At 41.8% G+C, this 17,770-nt stretch overlaps 1 protein-coding gene across 3 annotated transcripts in view; it reads left to right on the forward strand.

Moving 5' to 3' along the window:
• Positions 1 to 5,521: 5,521 nt before the first annotated feature.
• COL19A1 (collagen type XIX alpha 1 chain) overlaps positions 5,522 to 17,770 on the forward strand; it is a 374,472-nt gene continuing 362,223 nt past the window's right edge. Inside the window, exon 1 of one of the 3 annotated variants that reach the window (XM_082405049.1) lies at positions 5,522 to 5,955. The gene's annotated coding sequence lies outside the window, so the exon portion shown is untranslated. The remainder of the gene's footprint in view (positions 5,956 to 17,770) is intronic. The other 2 variants (XM_082405048.1, XM_082405047.1) reach the window with 2 other exon arrangements.

Consider the following 17,770-nt stretch of genomic DNA (forward strand, 5'->3'; position numbering starts at 1 on the left):
ATTTTGGCAATATGGTAATTTAATTCCCTTAGACATAAATACCAAACAGACCTACCGTTTTTCCGTACCAACTCTGAGATTCAGTCTATATGATGTCATTAGAAAATTGTATGTCCTTAGTTACTTAACCCCCCATGGCCTCATTTCAACAAATACTTGAAGATTATACTAAGGAAAAATAATTTGTCTTAGATGCTCTGGGTATTCTTAAAAAAGGATAAGACACAGTTCCAGCCCTCAAGGAGTTTACAATCAAGTCAGGGCCAAATACAGAAATGTGTGTGAAACAACGTGTCAAGTAGACTGTCATTAAAAAGTGCAAATTGCGCTCCACTGTACAGAGGCAGGGAGGGTCTGTTAGGTGGGAAGAGGCCAGGGAAGGAACTGTGTGATAGAAAACACCTCAAATAAGCAGGATTTCAAGACCCACCTGGCATTTCAGTTGGTGGCTACAACAAGAGAGTGTGAGAAAGCATTGGCTGTTCATTCCGTGGTCACAGGTCATTAACCTGGTTATGGCATCATGTGCATTTAAGGGAACTGAGGTGAGGAGGTGGAGGTTACATGGTTTAGGGCCTCGGATTCCAGGGAAAGGATTTAGTCCAGTAGGAAACAAGAAAATTCACTTTCCTTGTCTGAATAAGGGGAGAAGTGAGCTTGTTCCCTGTTGAGTCTTTCAAAAAATCTTTATTACAGAAATAGTAAACTCATCATTTCACATGTAATTATTTAGTGAAAGTGCCCACTAGGATGCTCTGATGATTTGTAAATATATTTATTGAGATGACAAAAAATGGACCCTTGAACCATGTGTGTGTTGGGGTGTGAGGGACTTAGGGGCGCTGAACCTCTAAGCTGTGGAAAGTCAGAGTATAACTTTACAGTCAGCTCTCTGTGGTTCTGCAACCATGGATTCACCAACTATGGGATTTTGTAGTACTGTAGTACGTATTTAGTGGAAAAAAATCCACGTACAATTGGATCTACACAGTTCCAAGCCGTGCTGTTCAAGGGTCAACTGAAGTTTGTTCACTGAAATCTTTTGATCCTGATGCTTTCACGTATGAATACAGTTTCCCCCTCTTTTGAACTCCCCCAGTATTTTATATCTACTTTGCTTATTACATTCTGTATTTTTATTTCAGATCGTCATTATACACATATACATCTCTTTCTTACCAAATGTTAAACCGCAGGAGGTGGGGCCCATGTCTAACCTATCTTTGTATACCCTACAGTGTTTAGATTAAGAAGCGTTCAAAAATTCATATTGAATGAATAAACAGTTTAATTAGTATTTGCTTCCTAGTGAAATTGCTAGGCTAAGTTCAAATGTTTTAAGTTGCATCCTAATTTTTATCTGGAAGATTCCTGCTGGTAATCATTGAAAGGGGTACCTGAAAGGCCAATTTCTCAGTTCTCTTAAACCCACTGCTTTGTTAACTTGTTGGCGGTATATAAAACACCACACTTGCTCATGTTTGTTATACTTTTTATTACAACAGCAATACATGTTCACTGTAGAAAATTTATATATTACAGACAAGCAAAAGGAAGAAATCAGAATCTCCCATATCCTAACTCAGAAGTAACCACAGCTACTGTTTCAGAGGAGTTTATGAAGCAGACTCAACATGCATTTTTTTGTTTTGTTTTGTTTTTTTGGGTTTTTTTGTTTTTTGTGTTTTTTTTAATATCTTTATTGGAGTATAATTGCTTTACAATGGTGTGTTAGTTTCTGCTTTATAACAAAGTGAATCAGTTATACATATACATATATCCCCACATCCCCTCCCTCTTGCGTCTCCATCCCACCCTCCTTATCCCACCCCTCTAGGTGGACACAAAGCACCAAGCTGATCTCCCTGTGCTATGCAGCTGCTTCCCACTAGCTGTCTATTTTACATTTGGTAGTATATATAAGTCCATGCCATTCTCTCACTTAGTCCCAGCTTACCCTTCCCCCTCCCCCTGTCCTCAAGTCCATTCTCTACGTCTGTGTCTTTATTCCTGTCCTGCCCCTAGGTTCTTAAGAACCATTTTTTTTTTTTTTTTTAGATTCCATATATACGTGTTAGCATACGGTATTTATTTTTCTCTTTCTGACTTACTTCACTCTGTATGACAGTCTCTAGGTCCAACCACCTCACTACAAATAACTCAGTTTCGTTTCTTTTTATGGCTGAGTAATATTCCATTGTATATATGTGCCACATCTTCTTTATCCATTCATCTGTTGATGGACACTTAGGTTACTTCCATGTCCTGGCTATTGTAAATATAGCTGCAATGAACATTGTGGTACATGACTCTTTTTTAATTATGGTTTTCTCAGGGTATATGCCCAGTAGTGGGATTGCTGGGTCGTATAGTAGTTCTGTCTTTAGTTTTTTAAGGAACCTCTGTACTGTTCTCCATGTGGCTGTATCAATTTACATTCCCACCAACAGTGCAAGAGGCTTCCCTTTTCTCCACACCCTCTCTAGCATTTATTGTTTGTAGATTTTTTAATGATGGCCATTCTGACTGGTGTGAGGTGATACCTCGTGATTTTGATTCGCATTTCTCTAATGATTAGTGATTCAACATGCATTTTTTTATAGTGTTTAATACACTTGGCCAATTTGCCCTTTAGAAAGGGCAACTATTTGGTGCCCCTTCTTTTGATGTCGAGAATATTAATCATGTCAAAATGGGTGGAGGAAAAATCACCCCTTTATCAATCTGCATTTCTTTGCATAGTAATTTAGTTGAATATTTTTTCATGTGTTCACTGACCATTTGTATTTCCTTTGTGAATTGCCTCTTTACATTTTTGCTTATTTTTTTTTAATTGGGATACATATCTCTCTCCTTTTTTAGAAAATGATTTTTGAGAGCTGGGTGTGTAGTAATAAACATTTTCTCCAGTCAGGCGTTTGTCTTTTAACATATTTCCTTTCAGCGTCACCAATCCCTAGGAAAAGGGTCTAATAACCTAAGTGAAAGTCAGATCCATGATCACCTCTTCCTCTCATTTCTAAGCTGAGTCAATGTCAGGAGCTAGACGTCTTCCAGGAACGGAAGCAAACATAGCAACCACCAGTGGAATATTATTTTCTCTATGAGGACAATTATTTTTTGAAACAATGGTAAAAATAGCATTTAAAAATTTAAAGTGCCCTAACTTACTTTCGCCGATTACTAAACATTTTGAACTAATAGGACTACTTTCTTTTTACCCTTACTTGTATGATACGAATACGAGACACAGGACCAGCCTAAAAAGGAATAGAAAGGGAAGTACGTGCTCTCGATGACAAGTCAGAGTTGGTAATTACAGCTGACAGTGACGTCTGTTCCTCCTCTATGGATGTATTGAAGAATTTCCATGGGGTCTGTATAGGAGTCATGTATGCCTGTACCCCCTCCATTCAATAAAGAATGAGCACTCTTATGGCTTGTTAACTAAGAAGTTAGCTGGGGGCAATGCTGAAATTCTTTCTTCTTGGAAAATGGAAACTATGAAGGGGGGGGGGAAGTGAAAGAAATTACAAAAGGGAAAAAGTAAAGCAACATGGCTGGGAGTACAGAAGTACACAAAAACGAAGAAAAGGAAAAAGAAATTGCCATGTTAAAACAGAAGCGATTGAGAAGTAAGGCTTAGAAAACACGCATTCTTTAAATTTATTATGGGGCAATTATCAAAATATGGTTCAGTGTTAATTTAAATGTTTAAATTATGTAGGTGGGGCATTAAAAATATGGAACATTTTTTTAAAAATGCATTTCAAATGGAATTTAGCCCTCTTAAGGCATAAAAAATACTGGTTAAGCATGTCTCCCATGGGCCATAAATGTTGAAAACTGTTTGTTTTTGAAATCTTAAATTTTTTTTTTTTGTCACACATGCGTACAGCTAAACTGGGCGTTAGAAGCCCTCCGAGCTGTTTGCCAGAATTCAAAGTCCTGTCACATTCCCCTGTAATTTTCAGACGTTCCTTCACCAGCAGTAGCTTCAGAAGCAAGTGGGAAAATGCATAGTTTATAACAGTACTGGGGTTAGATAAATAAAATGTGCTTGGTTAGGAGATCTCTCTACTTGAAGTCACTTTAAAATTCAGTGAAAGGAATTGGATAAAGGACCAAATCGCAGGGATCTGATAGTTCGTGATCATGAAGCCAGCCCACATTCAAACGCTTTCCTGAAAGCAAAACACAGGAGGATTTACTGATCTGGAGATACTGGCGTATCTAGGGACAAAGGAAGCAGTAGATAATAATTTTTAATTGTATTTCTTTATTTTTCACTTTCTTCCAAACTCTTATCTAGTTCAATACTTTGAGTAGGAAAATGAGCAATTCAGGAGAAACAAAAATATTACAGTGTTTGGCTGGTTCCAAAACCTCTTAAAGATTATGAAATTATTAAAATATTTATGAAAATAATGCTAACATGAAGACGATTTACTTGTATTAAAGCACAAATTAGAAGCAAAATTTCAGGCTTCCTGTTAGGTAGTTTTAAAGGCTTATTTTAAATGGTACTAATTAAATGTCAATGTAAAGTTAATTGTCTATGGGAGAAATAAAACCTGGATGCTTTCATTTCAATTAAAAGGTAAAGTACAATTGCTTTGAGAGGAAAAAATATTCAAAGAGGGGCAATACTATTTTAAAAAGTAGGGAAAGGTCACCACAAGTCTGATGCAGGTATGGGAACCCTGGTTTTCGATGGCCATCTGAGCAGCGTGACTCATGTAACATCCTCCTTGGCCTCTTTCCACAGTCAACCAAAAACCAGTGATGAAAATCACAGGAGAAGAAAACACATCAGGAAGTTTTAAGTCCTGACCTGTAAACACGGTTTGCATCACTATGGATGCAAGACTCTAAAACCACAGGGATTTTGATCAGGATGAAAGACAGGTTTAAAAACTACCAGTCGACTCTTTCACAGTTTCACTTCAGTGAAGTGGAAATGAGCTGTCTTCTAACAATTTGTTTTAACATTTAAAATTTTTTGCCAGCCTGATTTTATTTCCTGATCTGTGAGCCCAGACGTTTGTGAAGCCTATTGCTACGGTTTAAGATAACTTTTAAGCTTAATGATTTCCACCAGTATGGATCAATATTATAATTTACCCAATTTCGCCAACTGTGGCAATACTGAACGTTAAACCAAGTTATCTGTTTTCTAATGCCTGACTTACTTTTCTGAATTCTATAATGGTTCTACTTTTCTTTCAAATATATATATATATATATATATATATATATATATATATCTACAAGTATACATACATACCGTCTATATATACTTTCTCTACACACACGTCCCCACACACTGATCTGCAGAAAAATGTCACCTTCACAGGTTCTAAGGGATCCCAAAGCGTTCAAAACCCAGGATCTGCAGTACCAATCCATAGAAAGATATAATATTTAAAATCACAAAATAGTTTTGTGTACTCTGAGACAAAACCGTGTCACGCAAGCCTGTGCACATGAGCCTGATTAAAGGCTGGCGGGCTCTGCTGACCAAATTCATCTAAACTGACGGAAAAGCACAAACCGAAACGTAAGCGATGCCCTTCTGTAGCTCAACTGTTAAAAAGCCAATTCTCTACCTGTGCGTGCTCGCCGCATGCAATACTTTGATGACACTTCGTAATCAGGAGTGAGAAACTCTGAAGCCTTTGCATCCACCCGTCCTTCTATGTGGGAACCAGCGAATAAAACAGAAACCCGAAAGGCACAACTCCCGGGTGTAGGGCGGCGTGGCTGTAATGCAGGAAAACCTGGGCCTGAGTTGGCGGAGTCCTCGGTCCTCGCCGAGGGGGAGGGTCACACGGGGAGAGACTAATAAGGGCAGCGAGGCGTCCCCCGTCCCCACTCGCAGGGCGCTCAGTGCTCGCGGTGCTGCAGCCGCGCGCGGTCTCCGCTGCGCCTCCGAGGGCCCCGCGCGCGGTCAAGGTAAGTGCGCGGCGCCGCGACCCTGCCCGTCGCCCGCTCCCTCGCACGCGCGCGGCTCCGGGTCGCCGCTCGCGTTCGGGCTCCTTCGCGTGCATCCGCTTTCCCAGAAAATCTGAAAACGGCGCTACCCTCGTAGGTGGGTTTGGGCGGATAAATAACGCACACCTGCAATTGCGCATTCCCATAGGTAGCTGAACCCTGGGACCGGCAACGTTTGGCGCGGTCCGGCCACTGGAGCACGCTGCGTAGACCGTAGGTCGTGTTCCTGTGTTCCCATAACGCAGGCTGCGGGCTGTATACTTTAGTTCTAGGTGGTTCTGCCGGCTCTGTGTGTCTGTAGCGCAGAACCAGGACCCCTGCTGATGCGGTGAGAACAGGCACCGAACACAGAGGAAACAAAGGTCTCCGGGGTGGAATGCGCAAAACAAACCCACTCAGGCCGTTAGAGCTTATTTTTTGGTCTCTGTCTAGAAGCGAGCAGACAGTTACGGGACATAAATTGGGAGACGCGGGGTTGCGGCGCCTCCTCCCCTACCCGTTCTGACCCGAGGCTGCTTCTCCGAGCGCGGCTCCCGGGGGTGCGGCGCCGGCGGGGGTCCCGGGACTCGGCCTCCCCGGCCCCGCTCGCCCCGGCGCGCCCGGCCCTGCGCCCTGATCGCCCCGCAGCCGGCGCCGCGAGGCCGGGCCGAGCGCCGGGGTCCCCGCCGTGCCCTGCCGCCGCCAGACCCGCCGCGGCCGCGGGGAGGAGGCGGGCACTGCAGGGTCCCGGAGAAGTTTGTTGGCCCGGAATCAAGCCTGCCGCGGCCGCGGGCTCTCCAGCTCCTCCGGGGCGCGCGGCGTGGCGGCGAAAGCTGCCTCAAGTCGGTTACGGAGGGAGGGGGAGAAAAGCGAGGCGAGTCGGTGGGCAGGCAGGGCTGCAGCAGCCTCAGAGGCGCAGAGACGCGGATTGGCAGAGGGTGGGGAGGAGCGGAGTTCCAGAACGCAGGTCAGCCAGCCTCAGGGGCCAGCAGGCTGGGGGTAAGAAGACGAGGGCCCAGATTCCCGCGAATGCATAGTTTTAATCGAACCATCCCGGAACTGTAGCAGCTGGGTGACCTGAGCCACAGCTGGAGGCTGGGAAATGGGAGCCTAAAGGAAATCATTGAGCTGCCTTCCCCTACCCCGGGTTCCAAGACTACTTGGTTCCATCTTCTGCTTGGGGGAAGAGGCCGAGGAGAAAGCAGATGGGAGGATGGTCCGGACGCGCAAAAGGGTTTTATATCTGCCTGATAATGGAGCGGAGGAGCTAAAACCTCTCCAACAGCCCCCTTCCCACCCATCCCGACAAAAAAAAAAGAGAGGGAGAGAGCAATGGTGCTTCTTCTGCCCCAAAACAAGTGCCACTGTCATTCTTTAAGGGATTTAATAATAAACCTCTTCAACTGAGTGACAGTCTTTCAGCATCTGCTTCTGGTCCGTGGGGAAAAAACGGTGGGACCCTCTCTAAGTAGAGATCTTTGACGTGTGCCTGCAGAAGGGGAGCAGAGATGTTTAGGTCTCCAGATGGTGCAACACGTCCCTAAAACCCCTTCCTGAGGAACAGCTCTTGAGGATGGAAAAGAGGACGGTGATGCCCAGGGTGGCAAGTTCATTCTCTCCCTGGGGGATAGAAAATGGAGAAAGTTACAGGCAGGTGCTTCTATGAGGTGTTGTCCAGCCTGCTCTCTAGAACTGGTCAGGAACCTAAGTGGGGTTTCCTGAGAAAGGAGGGAGAAGGTGGGCGATACAGCAGGGGAGAGAGCCTGAACCTGATAAGAAAAGGTCAGAGAAAGAGCAAAAAGATGACAGAAAACCAAGTGTGATTATTCATCCTCACAGTTGGGACGTTGTCTCTGTGCCTGAATCATCATCATCCAAGGAAACCACCTAAAACAGATGGAAACCCGTGGTATTCTCCTGAAATAGAAAGTTCCCATCTACTTTCTGGTCCTTCAGTTTAATCTCTCCTGCTGCAATTTTAGTTCATTTTTTTTCCCCCAGCAGACAGCAATGCCCGGTGGGTACACAGAATGGATGGTTTAAAGGCAGGAGAAGATACGCAGATAGAGACCATGGTTGTCTGGCCAATTGGCATCATAAATACAAATTCAACTGAAGAGTGAAAAATTAGCAGGCATATGAACTAGCAGAGCTAGAGAGATGCAATATATAACCTGGAGAGGATGCTGGAAAAAATATTTGAGGTGGGCCACGTTGAGGAGTAGATCTTAAAGAGGCAGAGAATAAGGAGGCTTAGCAGAACAGAGCAGGAGAGAGGACCTTCCAGCCAGAAGGAAAGGCACGTGTGGAGGCTTAGAGGCGGGCGTGAGCCGTCATGTGCCTGGTAAGTTGGAGAATCCTAGCTGGGGTGAAACCAGAGATGAGGAGATCAGATAGCACCTGCTCAGGAAAGATTGGAGAGGAGAGCTGAAGGGCCAGGGGCTCGATAGGGTGTGACTCTGCAGGCCACGAGTGAGATAACCAGGTGAGGAAGTTGCACATCGAATTTGGAAATGATAGAAAGATGGGAAATGCAAGCATGGTATCAAAAAAAAAAAAAAAAAAAAAAGAGTGGAACAATAGGCCTCTCTTATCCATGCAGAGGTTGTGAGGCCCAAAGCGCCTCTGATCCCTCTCGGAGAGAAAGCAAAGATAATACTGAGATTGCAAGGTTATTCGATCAGAACATTAGTAGAGGCTTCCGAATGGGAACATCAGGAAAAGTTGATAGATTAGGCAAAAAGATACAATATTTATTTAAAATTTGAAGCGGCATTGGGTCATTGATATAGAAATACCTGTGGAGGCAGAGCTAGAGAATTAAAATCTGACAAAATATAGGTCGGTCATGATGGTTGAAACTGAGAATAGTATCCAGAAAGTTGATGGTGACCGCTGTCTTTTAGAGAAGTGAGTCAATGAAAGAAACAGGTTGTTGAGGGTGGAGAGAGTTGGTTAAACCTGCTAAAAGGGAACCTAAGCCTGGTGACCCCCTGGGAAGTCAGCACTAGTTTTGAAGTGACAGGAGAAATAACAGAACTTTGAGGAAACGTGATAGAGTTGATCAGTTTTAGAGAACTAGAAACATTAAGAACCAGGAAGTATGTTTTCGGTAAAAGAAGAAAAGTTCAATAGTATTTTTTCGGTCTCACTAAATAACTGAAATTATGTTCCCTGAACCTTCTTTCCGTAGTTTTTCCTCTATTTCTCTATAACTCTTCACTTCATCCATATTTTTTGTAATTGTTAAGTCCCTACCAGAATATATTACTTGGTTTCAACCATTCATTTGCTTAATTTTAGTCCAGATAGGATTGCCTTAGACTATATTCATCCTACAAACTGATCAAATGAGGATCTATTAAATGCCAAGTTGAAACAAAATGCAAATATCAGATACAACCTGTTTTCGCCAAGATATTCAGTATAGAGAGGACACAGAATGCACACAAGTTACCACAATGCAGTGTAGACCAAGCTGAAGCAGGGCTGGACCCTGAGCGCTGGTAGATCACAAGGCAGTGAGTAATGAATTCTGAGATGGGGCTTGCAGACTTCACAGAGGACACAGCATTTGAACTACATGTGGAGGGCAGATTAGATGGAAGAGAGCTGGAAGAACACTCCAGCATGCACAGAAGCCTGGCACATTTTGGGGCTTGGGAATAGTTTGATGGAGTAGAGTTTGTTTGGACATAGCCTGGTCGGATGAGTGGAGGCCCTGATATAACACAGCCTTGAGTGCCTGCTGCCCTGAGGAGTGGGCATGGAAAGCACCAGGAGGCTTTGAGAAGGCAGAACACGAAAGCCAGGTCTTTGCTTTAGAAATAGAATTCCTGGGCAGTAGGGAGATGGAGCTCCAGGGAACAGTCCTGGAGGAGAGGAGATTATTGGAGTCAATTGTACTTTTCCAGATTCGAAATTGTAGGGAGGTGAACTAAGGCAGCTTTTGTGAGGATGGGGAAGTTGGTATGGATTCAAAAAACATTTCAAAAGTAGATTTGATAGATTTTGAAAGAGATTTTATAGGGGGGATGAAGAATGAATTCAAGATGATTTTGACATTTCTAGCCTGGATTCCTAAGTTAAAGATGATGCCTGTAATTAAAAGATAAAAATCAAGAGGTTTCTGTAGAATATAAGAAGGGCAGAAACATTGCTGAAGCTGCAAAAGACCTTGCAGAATAACTTCAACTTCATGATTACGGTCAATAGCAAAATTATGAAATAATGCTAGATGGAGTCCTAAGCTCTTGAAGATTTTTTTTTTCCTGTTGTGGGCTTGGATTTTTAACTGCATAGGCATGACTTTCCAGCCAATTTTTTACAATAGTTTATAGACTCTATTATAGCTTCACTAAAGATAGATTCTAAAGATTGGTAAAAGAACAGATGTGTAACACCTGTTGCTTTTGCTTATTTACAAGATGTGTCACTTCATAACAGTATGGCCAGATTTCCTTGGTGGAGTTATGTACAGGCACATTGGAGGGTAGTCAAGGAGGTTTGATTTAAAAATCAACCTTCTACCCACTCACATGGCATTTCTTTTTATAATGAATATTCTGAAAACATGGGTTCTTTCAGCCGTTTAACAACTCAAGCCTATTTTATAAAGTCGACATGTGTTGCTCGTTTAACAGCTTACGTAAAGCGAATCAATGTTGCCTTTCTATTTTCTCCTTTCACTTATCTTTCACATGTTATTTTCTTTTTGGTATTAGATCTAATGCTCTGCCCCTTTACCTAAGACCAAATTTCAGAGATGCAGAATGAGCATTATTAACTATTTGATGGCATAGAGTCAAATTATTCATGTTCTGTAGGCAGATTTGGCTTGGTTTCCTTTTTTTTTTTTTTAAACTTTGGGTTTATTTATTTATTTATTTTTATGGCTGTGTTGGGTCTTCGTTTCTGTGTGAGGGCTTTCTCTAGTTGCGGCAAGCGGGGGCCATTCTTCATCGCGGTGCGCGGGCCTCTCATTATCGTGGCCTCTCTTGTTGCGGAGCACAGGCTCCAGACGCGCAGGCTCAGTAATTGTGGCTCACGGGCCCAGTTGCTCCGCGGCATGTGGGATCTTCCCAGACCAGGGCTCGAACCCATATCCTCTGCATTGGCAGGCAGATTCTCAACCACTGTGCCACCAGGGAAGCCCTGGCTTGGTTTCCTTTGAGATGGCCCCCGAGCATCTTATCTAGGCAGCCCCCATTCCGTCATTCTGTCTGCTGATTCTGCGTTCCTTTGCTTCCTAGTGTCTGTCTCTAAAAGATGACGTATGTGTCTGTTTGTTCGCCATCTCCCTGACCAGAGTGACCCAGGGACTGTTTGGCTCACTGCTTTGGTGTCCACAGTGCACATAGTAGGACCACATCCTGTCGATGGGATGAAAGATTAAGATTTCCCAATATTCCTTTCTGTCCTCTCTGTGGTCTCTGTACACAAATATACATAAATAAGAAAATTTTTAAAATCTATGTCCTAATTCAAATATTCTCAGTTTTTATAGTTGCCATCTAAGATTTCAAGAACTGGATTAAAGAAGTTTAAAGGACAGTGGCTCTTTAAAATTCCCTAAGCCCAACCAGCCTCCACAGATATTCTGGTTGGCAAAGGATGGTGAGAATAATGGGTTTCGGTAGAGGTCAGAGGCCAGCCTTCAGGCAGCTGACTTCTCTTTGCTGTTAAGACAATGAGAATCCAGCTGTAGGCAGGGCTGTCTGGATGACCTTAGAGGGTTCCTGGTCCCCAGGAGTGTTGTCTGCTCAAGGTGGCCAGTGCCAGGCACACTCACGATGGTGACTTTCGTACTGGGAAGGAACTGTGGAGGGTCTGGCTCGAATCTTGATGGAGATTAGCTGAAATTTGAAAAGGAAGCTTATAGGGATGTGATAGGTCTGTCCCATATCCTGATAGTAAACATCATGGGGTAACAGCAGAGGATTTTTAGTCAAGCAGACCTAAACTTGAACCCCAGGCTCTGGGATCCTCTCTATGAGCTTTAATGCTTCATGTCTGTACCGGGCAAGAAGGTCCCTGCTCTGGGCTCTACACTTGAGAAGGTCTTGCTCTGTCGGTGCACCTGCTTTCAGCGGTAAGGGTCCACAGGGGTAAGGGGACCTGCCCACACAAAGCCAGAGCTTCTAAACTAGGCTGTGGGAATCCACGGTCCTGACATTCCCTGACCAAATGACCTTTAGTCATCTTGCAGGATCTGGACACCTCTTCCTTGGGTCCATCTTCCCAGGGACGGACCAAGCCACTGGTGTGAACAATCCTAAGCCCAAGGGGTGGTCAAGGAGAGATGTTTGCAGGTGCTGTGGACAAAGCTTGGGCCTACTGGCATGTCCCCACATGCGTGAGTGAGGCCCCTCATGGTGCAGATGGAGCCAGGAATGGGAAACGGTAAGGGAGGAGCTTCGCCTAGGCCAGAGGCTACTGCATGCCTTGCAGCCTGCTCTGTTCAATTTTACACGTGACCTTGGCTTTTAGGTCTTTGTGAAAGTTTATTTGTCAAGATGAAAGGAGAAAATATATACTTCTTATCAGTTTCATTAGCTTTATTTTTAACTTCTAAATATTTAGACATACGGAATGCGGATCTCTTGCCCTGTACCCTGCTAACGTTAGGAGCAGGCATGCCTGCCTCTCAACTTATTACGAATATTAAATAAAATATCATATATAAAAGAAATTCTGCTTCAGAAAATGAGACCAAGTATGTTGCCAGCAATCTCCATATCCTTCTTAAAATGCATCAAGAGCCATCTTTGTAGAAGTCTGGAAAAAAGTGATTTGGGGGCCCTAAGAAACCTCAGCATCTACATATATGATCCAGAGGTTCTCCATCAGTCACTCAGTTGGTAAAGTATTGAAGGTTAAAGTTGAAATCTTACCTGGAAAGAACAACCCATTACACTGTGATAACACTGGCTTGGATTCATTTGTAAAACTATCTTGATAGTCACGAGCTGGGATCTGAGGGGACAGGAGAGAAAACAGGCAAGTTTCAGTGAGGAAGGAGATTTTTGGATGGTGGACAAAGCCCAGAATTGAGAAATCCAGGGAGGGCAACAGAGGTGGGTGGAGAACAGAAAGATGCAGCCTGAGGACAGCAGGTGTCTGGAGGCTCTGGGAGAGAGGTCCAGGAAGACCTCAAGGGAAGTTTTGTCCTTGACACTTTTGTTGGGGTCAACACTGAAATTGCCGGCGGCACAGGGAAAATATTTAGGAAAGGTGTCTTTTTTTGTTTTTAAACACAAACAAGGCTTCATTTTGAGACCCCGTAAAAAGTTTTTTCAGACGTTCGTAGCTGCATACATGTCTAATCAGGATCGAAACAACAGAAACCTCCAATAGCAAACACGTTTTTCAAAACATACAAAAAGAAAGGACGTACATTACAATGACCCTTAAAATACTATAAGATTCTGAAATGCCTTAAGAATTCTGAAAGATTAAACTATTGTCACTACAGATTCAAACATAAGTATAATTCACTGTGTCTCAAGATTTAAAAATTGGCAGTTTCCTCCTTTTCAATTCAAAGAATATTTACTGAGTCCTGCTTTTCCAGGTACTATGCCAGGCACCAGGATACAGTGATGGACAAGACACCTAGTCACTGCCCTCAGGAGCTTAGAGTTGAGTGAGGGCCATAAACATGTGTACAGACAGAAAAGTCTGAGCTAGAGAAGAGCGGGGCCAGGGCATCTATTGGTCAGAGAAGGGCTCTTCCACATAGTAACATTTACATGGAAGGCTGCAGGATGAACAGGACCCAGCATGTTCCTGGATGAGGAAACAGCATGTGCAAAAGCCCTGAGGCTGGAAAGAGTCAGGGAATTTGAGGAATAGGACATCAGCAGGAGAGGTGGGTAGGAGCCAGTTTACTCGGGGCTTCTAGGCCATAGAAAGGCTTTTGGATTATATTCGAAGTTCAGTGGGAAACCATTAAAGGGTTAGAAATAGGGGGTGACGTGATCCAACCTTGACTTTAAGGAAAGCTGTCTAGTGCTATGTAGAGAGTGAACTTGGTCAGGAGCCCATCGTGGATGGGGAATCAGGAAGCTTTGGAGGAGTCTACACCAGGGCAACCTGAGCTAGGCTAGTGGCAGAGGAGTGGAGAGCAATGGTTAGTGGGTTTAAGATGTGTTTGGGGTAACACTGATGCGACTTGTTGACGGGGATGTGTGAGATGGTGGTACGGAAGGCGGAAGAATCCATGTGATGCTTGGGTGTCTAGTTGGAGCACTTTGATGGGGGCTAATCATGGAGACTGGGAAGAGCACGACAGGAACAAGGTGTGGTTAAGAACCAAGCATTCGATTTGTACGAAGTAATAGATGTCTCTGAGGGAATAGTGAGTAGGCCGCTGGATGCAAAGTCTAAAGTTCGGAGACCAGGATTAGACTGGAGAGGTAAATTTTAGACCCATCATCTGACAGATACTGCTTAAAGCCGAGAGAGGATTGGTAAGATTACCTAAGAGACATTATAAGGAGAGAGGAGAGGAGGACCCATAGATCCCACCATTAAGAAATCAGGTAGAAAAAAGATCTAAGAAGGGGAATTAGAAGGAAATACCAGAGAGTGTGAGGGCAGGGAGGCCAATGAGATTGAGGGTTTCAAGAAGGAGGGAGTGATCAGCTGTTGGAAATGCCACGGAGAGTTGAATTAGATGCAAAGAGAAAAGGATCCTTCTTTCAAGTTTGGCTGAACTTGGCTGGAGACATTTCAGTAGAGTGGTGGAATGGCAATTCTTTTGTAACTAGAACATTTAGTCAACTAACCATAACATCAATTCTTCAAACATTTTGAGGAAATGAGTGTGAAGTTAAGTACTTTTATCCTCTAAGTGACTCAAAGAAATAGTTGGGAAACCTCAAGTTTGAATTCATATGCTTATGGCTATATAGCTCTCTGGTTCTTTGTTGCTGAAACAGGGACCAAAGCTTCAATGAACATAAATTTTTAGGATGCTTTGGCATTTCTCCATTGTTCAAATATCATTATCAATCTCAGGATGAATAGATAAATATAACTAAATTTTTACTAATTATGTTTTATGAATATGTGGAGCAAACAATTATAATAGCAGATACTTTTTTTGAACACTTACTGTATTCAATGCCCTGTGCTATACTCTTTCCAGGTATTAAACAATTTATTGCTAGTATTATTCTCAGTTTTCAGGTGAATAAATGAAGTCTTGGTGAAATCATGTAACTCATTCATAAGTGGTGGAATCTAGGCATGAAGTTTTAAGCACTGTGCTATACTGCTAACTTATCAACTCATAAAAAATCAGTTTGGTTAAAAATGCAAACAATCAAGGATCTCTCTGAAAGTTGATCCATATTTGTGAGTTCATTTATTTGAAATAGAATTAATTATTTTAACAGTTACGAACTGCCTTGAAATAATTGCTAGGAAAAGTTTCCAAAGTCACATGAGGATTACGACCGTAGCTGGATGAGAGAGTTCAAAAGAAATAAGGCATAAAACCAGCTGTTTGATTTTTAGAACCACACATGTGGGTTTAATATTGCAATTTCTGCTTCTAGCTATTCATCCATAAATATCTAAATCTTGAATTAATTTAAAAATGCTGATCTTAGGGTATTTGGCACATACAGAATATCAAAGATAGTGGCTTTAGTTTTTTCTAAAGAGTGTCTATTGACAACATCTAGGCTTTGGTGTGATGCATTCTTTCATATTTGACTTGAATAAACTTTGAATTATGGCAAAAAATAATACAACATTATTTGTATATTTAATACTCTTATAATAGCTATTCTAATAATACTGCAATTGTTAAATACACTGAGAGGGCCATTATATTTTTACTTGCAGTTTGTTTCCATGTTAGTTACTTCAATATAAAAAATTAATTTAAGTAATGTTTAAGTTTTTCATTACAGGGATTCTTTTTAACGAATCTTTTATTGTAATACCTGAAAAGTAGTAATCTACATTCAGAAAGACAAATAATTATGGGAGGTAACAAACTAAAGTTAAAAATGATGCCAATGGCAGGGTCAGATGAGGTAGGCATTGCATATATCCATTTTTTTCTTTAAATAGAAGGAAAGATTACTTTTCACGTGTGCAGTAATCACTCCAGTAGCAGTGACTATTCAATCCAGTAACAAACATAGTTAGGCTTATAGAAAATGTAATGATATAAATTAAGCCAAAATATGTAACACTAATATTCAGAAGAGAAAATAGAATTGTGAATACTATAATTCTATTTTAAAAATACAAATCATTTTATATGACCAAAAGAAAGGGTAACAAAAGCAAAAAAAAAAAAACAGATAAACTACATAAAAATAAAAACTTCTGTGTAGCAAAGGACACAATTAACAGAGGGAAAAAACAACCCACAACATGAAAAAAAAGTTTGCAAATCATTATGTCTGATAAGGGGTTAATATCCAAAATATATAAAGAATTCCTACAGTGCAACAAAAACAAAACAAACAACCAGCTTAAAAAAGTGGGCAAATAAAGGGGACCTCTCTGGTGGTCCAGTGGTTAAGACTCCATGCTGCCAGTGCAGGGGGCATGGGTTCGATCCCTGGTCAGGGAGCTAAGATCCCACATGCCATGAGGCCAAAAAAAAAAAATGGGCAAAGTATTTTGATAGACATTTATCCAAAGAAGATATACGAATAGTTAATAAAAGATGCTCAACATCACTAATCCTTAGGGAAATTAAAATCAAAACCACAATGAGATACCATCTTACACCCATTAGGATGGCTGCTGTTAAAAAAAAACAAAAAACTGAAAGAAAACAAAAAATCAGAATAAAGAATCTTGACAAGGATTGGAGAAATTGGAACCATGGTGCATTGTTGGTGGGAATGTAAAATGTTGCAGCTGCTATGGAAAACAGTATGGCGGTTCCTCAGAAAATTAAAAGTAGAATTAGCATATGACCCAGCAATCCCATTTCTGGAAAGCATTGAAAGCAGGGACTTGAACGGATTTTTGTACATTCATGTTCATAACATCATTATTCACAATAGCCACAAGGTGGGAGCACCCAGCGTCCATCAATGGGGGAGGAATGGACGAACAAAATGTGGTATGTACATACAGTGGAATGTCATTCAGTCTTAAAAAGAAAGAAAATACTGACACATGCTACAAGATGGTTGAACCTCGAGAACAGTATGCCAGGTGAATAAAGTCACAAGAGGATAAATACAACGTGATTCCACATGCATGTGACCTAGAGCAGTCAAATTTGTAGAGACAGAAAACAGAATGGTGGTTGCCAGGGGCTGGGGTGGGAGAAATGGGGAGTTACTGTTTAATAGATACAGAGTTTCAGTTTTGCAGGATGAAAAGTGACGCGTGGTGGTGGTGATTATACAGCGTGAAGGTACTGAATGCCACTGAACTGTACACTTAAAAATGGTTAAGATGGTAAACTTTGTTATGCGTATTTTACCAGGATTAAAAATAAAGATATATACAAATCATCGTAAGTAGCGTGGCTTTACAAAAATTTAGAAGAAGAGAAATTTAAGTTATAAGAGGCTGTATGGACATTGATAATTAATTAGGAACTAATCTGAAAATATTTTCAGAGGCTTTCATGCATAATAAGGTATATATTAATATATAATGTCTAATTACATATATAATCAGATATCCAATTATATAATTATATATGTTGTAAAAATCTATTGTATTCTCTTTGGTGACGAGGATTTTCTGGAGATAATGATGAAGGGAACTGTATGCAATAAGCTCAATTCAGATATTCTGTTCTGTTGCA

Source organism: Balaenoptera borealis (genome assembly GCF_965194805.1).
Source record: "Balaenoptera borealis genome assembly, chromosome: 9".
Taxonomy (NCBI): domain Eukaryota; kingdom Metazoa; phylum Chordata; class Mammalia; order Artiodactyla; family Balaenopteridae; genus Balaenoptera; species Balaenoptera borealis.